Below are 5,343 nucleotides of genomic sequence, written 5' to 3' on the forward strand. Positions count from 1 at the left end.
GCAAATAACCTCTGTGTACCGGGCTCTAGCAGTTTGTCAGCAACTGTACTTGTCAAGCGAACCTCCAGCTGCTCCAGTGAAAAGTGTGATTGTATCCATTTGGACTCATTCAGTTTCAAGCAATCAAATGACTAATCATGACCTAAGCAGAAAAGTGACTCCATTGTCCCATAAACAAAGCCTAAATTTGTGCAGATCAGAGTTTGGTGCAGGGGCTCCAGAGTGTCACCACTGCTCAGACCTATTCTATGCTCCTTCTCTGTGATCCTTAGCTAGTTGGTGTTGCCTTCTAGCTTCAAGGTGGCTGCTGCAGCTCCCAAAAATCACCTCCTAACACAAACACATTCAAGTGGGGAGAAAGGCCAGCAGAAGGAAAAGGATTCCCCTATATCTGATAGGGCACTTCCTCCCAGGAATCCCTCAGCAGACCTTGGCCCCAGGCCTGGACACATCCCTGTCTGTGGCAGTCCTTAGCTGCACCTGTAGTCCCTTCTGGAAATGTGGGAAGTGATTTTTTCCTCACTCATTTGAGGCTGGGTGTGATCATGCAATATTTGAAGCAGTAAGATGTGAGCACAGGAGCACATGTCAAATCCAAGAGCAGCCTTTAAGGCTGGTGTCCCACCAGCAACTTCCTTTGCTCTGCACTGACTACCCAGATGCTTGAGTTCAGTGAAGACCTCTCATCAGCCTGGGACCTCTGGCTGGGAGAGTGAAGAGAAAAAGTGCTCACTCTCACTAATTATCAGAGAAATGTAAATTAAAACCACATTGAGGTACCACTTAACCCCAGTAAGAATGGTCATCATTAATAAAACAAACAACAATAAGTGCTGCCTAGGATGAGGAAAAAAAGGAATGCTTCTACGCTGCTGGTGGGAATGCAAACTAGCAAAATTTCTTTGGAAGACAATGTGACAATTTCTAAAAGAAATAGAAATTGACTTTCCACATGACCCAGCAATCCCCCTACTGAGAGTATACGTGGAGGAACTCAAACCATTCTACCAAAAAGATACCTGCACAACTTGTTTGTTGCAGCTCTATCCACAGTAGCAAAAATATGAAACCAGCCATGCTGCCTATTGAAGCTGAACTAGTTTAAAAAATGTGGTATGTATACACAATGGAATATTATGTAGCCATAAAAGACAAACATATGGACTTCACAGCAACTTGGATGGATTTAGGGTCTATCATACTCAGTGATTTATCACAGAAACAAAGAACAGAGTACTAAATGTTCTCACTCATAAGTGGACCTTGAACTATCATCATAATACTATAAGAAAGGGATTGGCAATAGTGGAAAACTGCCAGGAAGGGGGTATGGGATTGGCAGTTGAGGGAAACTACCAGGGGAGTGAGGGCACACCTCATCAATAAGGATACCTGCATAATGAATATTTGTATACCTAACCCTGAATTGTACTCCTCATCTTTCAAATAAAATAATAAAATAAAATAAGAATCCACGTGTAAGGGTGATCACATATCTCTGGTTTTTTCACTTAACAGTTTCACTGAACATAACTGCAAGTTCATCCCTATTGTTACCAATGGCAGCATTTCACTCTTGTGTATGGAGAAATCGTACTCTGTTGTATATATCTGCCCCATTTTTTTATCCACTCATGAATTGATGAATGCTTATGTTGATCCCACAGCTTGACTCCTGTGATTAGTGCTACAGGGGATATAGGATTGCAGAAACCTTCAATGTGCTGATCACATTTCCTATGAAAATATACCCAGCAGTGAGGTGCCAGGTCACACAGTAGGGCTATTTATAGTTTTTTTTAAAGAAACTTCTACAGTAATCCACAATGGCTGTACTAATTAACATTCCCACCCACAGTGTGCAAGGGTTCCCTTTCTCGACACCCTCAACAGCACTTGCTATCTTCCATCTTTTTGATAACAGTCATCCTAACAGGTATGAGAGTATAACTCATTGTGGTTTTAATATATATTTCCTTGAGGATGAGTGATATTAAAAACATTTTAATAGATCTTTTTGCCGTTTGTATGTCTCTTCTTTTGAGAAATGTTTATTCAAGTATTTTTGCCTGATTTTTAAACTGGCTATTTGTTTTCTTACTGTTGGGTTGCTTGAGTTTCTTATATATTTTGGACATGACCTGCTTATCAGATATAAGGTTTACAGATAATTTCTCCCAATTTGTAGGTTGCTTCTGCTCTCTGTCAATCGTATCCTTGGCTGGGCAGAAGCTTTTTAATTTGATGTAGTCCCATTTACCTAGTTTTGGCTTGTGTTGACCATATATTGAGGGTAATATTTTGAAAGTCATTGCCAAAACCTAAGTTGTCAATATTTTCTTGTGTGTGTTTTCTTCTAGTAATTTTATAGTTCCAGGTCTTAAATTTAAGTCTTTAATCTATTTTGATTTCTGTATATGGTGTGAGATAGGGGCCCAATGTCATTTTTCTGCCTGCAGATAGAGAGTTATTTTTACTTACTTCACTTACCAGCTATTTTTACTTACCACTCTGTGTTTTAAAAGAGTAAGGAGAAAGGTTGAATGTAGGGAAGAAAGAGAAGTCAAAAGTGACAAAGAATACCAGTGCAGAATTGAACACCAACTTAGACATATGAGTGTGGCACTGCATTCTCTAAGATGAAGAGTTCTTTTTCCCCTAATCTCCTCCACCCTAATCCATTAATTCTGTCTGCATGTGATACTTCTTTTGGATATTTCTGCCTCTATGACATGGATGTTTCAATTTGGAAAGACAAGTGTGTGTGTGTGTGTGTGTGTGTGTGTGTGTGTGTGTATGTGTGTGTGTGTGTGTGCGTGCACACACGTGCACTGCACGTGTATGGAATGTAAATCACTTAGTTGAAAATAGATTTGGAAGTTTAATATATAAATAAATGCAATCATGCATAGATTTGAAAAATAAATAATTATCTTCACCTTATCCTGAAGCTTCGCTACATTTGTTTGAGTAGGCTGTGCCTATAGTCGGGATCAGTTTCATTGAAATAAACCAACCATTCCCTCAAGAACAGCTTTCCTAACCTGGGCTGTCCCCCAAGATCCCCTGCTTGCACTAACTATGTCCAATCCAGAACACTCATTCATTGCAGGCAGGTTTTGTCATTTCTTTATTTTCTTTCAGAATAATTTCATTGATGATAAGAAAATGTATTTTTGAGACTAAAATAGAAAAGAGAGAGAGAGAGAATGCCCAAAGAACTGTTCTTTAGGCCAATTCTGCCCCTTTGCACAAATGTGGTATTCTATATTTTTGTTTGTGTGTTTGTTTCATTTTGCTTTTTTTCAGCTTAAGATGCAGAATGTGCCATGAGATCATTACCATTCTTGTAGAATCTGGTAAAAATTTGGGGGTAAAACAGACCGTGTGGGTGTTAGAGTTTTCCAGGTGATCTTTTCATTCATGTGGTTTTGAACTCTATTTTTGAACTCTATTTTTGAATCTGAACATGGCAGAATGGAGGCCCTGTGCGATGTGAACAGCACAAGGGGAAAGATGCCTGGGTGGGAGACCAGGACTCATGTATGACAGTGGGAACTCTGATCATCAGCGGAATATACTGGATGAATCATTCTTCATTTACTAATTTAAAACTGTTCACCTTTTCCCCAAAGTCATTAACTGTGAAAAAAAATGTGGCCTCTGATTTATACTTTATGTTGATGGTAATTAGACTTTGGTGGTTTTCCAAAAAAAATTGGGAAATAGTTTTGGCAAACATCTTGTCAAAACGAGAATTTCTAAATGAGATTTGAGGGTCACCACTTTTAAAAGTTCGGTTTTTATTATTTATTTGGAGGGATATTTACTTTCTGCTTGAAGGAGAGGCTGATGGAGAAGTGACAATATGGGAATCTGACAGCAAGAGAGTGCCGGGAGGGTGACAGGGTGGGGGGCTGCATGGGTGGGAGCCACTCTCACCCTTGACACCTGTCTTGGGAGGAGAGGATGTGGCATGGTAAATGATGCCTGGTGCAGGATGCCAATTGGGCATCTCTTCCCCTTCAATTATCCAGTGGTTGATTTTTAAAAACTGTTTAAAATTTGACACAATTCCTAAGTGAGTCATCACAAGTTTGCACAGAGTTCCATTTTTGAGCTGCTACCTCACCTGCCCCATGGGAACGAAATAGACTGAGCACTCAGGGAAGCTTGTCAGCTCCCCCAGCAACCAGGAGTCCATCTTTGATGCCAGTGGAGCAACCCGAGGATGAAGGGACCCATGGGAGGGAGTGACACCCTCCCTCCCCCCCGTGCTAATTTTTCAGAGTCTGTCAGCTTCCACCACTGGGTTTTTTGTGTTTGATTGTTGTGCAGTCTTTATTATTTCACCAGGTGGGTGTTACACCATTCCAGGGTCTGGGATATTTCTCTGTTGGATGCAGAGTTCCCGTGGGACCTAGCATCTTGATGAACTGTATTCAGCCAGGAGAGGAGCAGAGGGGCTGGAGGGACCCACACATGAGGCCAGTGGTCAATTCACGACTCAGCTAAGAAGGAAAGTAATACCCTGATGGCTGAAAGAGTGAGTGCTGCGTGTGGCCACTTCACTCCCAAGGGTCCTGTTGATGTTCTGAATTACATACAGATAGACTAAAATAGTTTACTGATTTATTTCCTTCTGGTACAAATAATTTGAACATAATTTAAGAAAATACAAGAATTCACATAAGAGAAATCATCCTTCCATTCAGATTTGACCCTTGGCAATATTCCTCTATTTTTGTTAGACATGTAAATATAATCACAAATAAAGATCATGTTTTATGTTCTGTTTTGTTCCCAGACTTTTTCAATCAAAATGATACCCTAAACATTTATTATTTACTGTTCTTAGAAACATGCCAGTCTTTTTGAGAAGAAATCTATTTTTTTTTTTTTTTTGAGTTGGAGTCTCACTCTGTCGCCCAGACTGGAGTGCAGTGGCCGCTCCCGGCCACCGCAGCCTCGATCTGCTGGGCTCCAGCGATCCTTCCGCCTCAGCCTTCTGAGTAGCCGGAATTACAGGTGCACGCTATCATGCCCGGCTAATTTTTTTATTTATTGTTGAGATGAGATCTCGCCTGCCCAGGTGGGTCTCGAACCCGCGGACTCAGGCATTCCACTCACCTCAGCCTCCCAAAGGTGCGGGATTACAGGCTGAGTCACCGAGTCCGGCTGAGAAGCAATCTATTTAATGATCCCCCCATTCTTGGCATTGAGTAGGTTTGGGATTTTTTCCATTGTTTGAATTAATGATGTTGTTGGTAGCCATGCACTTTAATCTTTGTCTAAGGCTTCAATTAGGATGGATCTCTGAAAATGAAATTCATGGACACAGGG

This window comes from Carlito syrichta, unplaced genomic scaffold, assembly GCF_000164805.1.
Source record: "Carlito syrichta isolate Samal-C Ts95f unplaced genomic scaffold, Tarsius_syrichta-2.0.1 Scaffold301303, whole genome shotgun sequence".
NCBI lineage: Eukaryota > Metazoa > Chordata > Mammalia > Primates > Tarsiidae > Carlito > Carlito syrichta.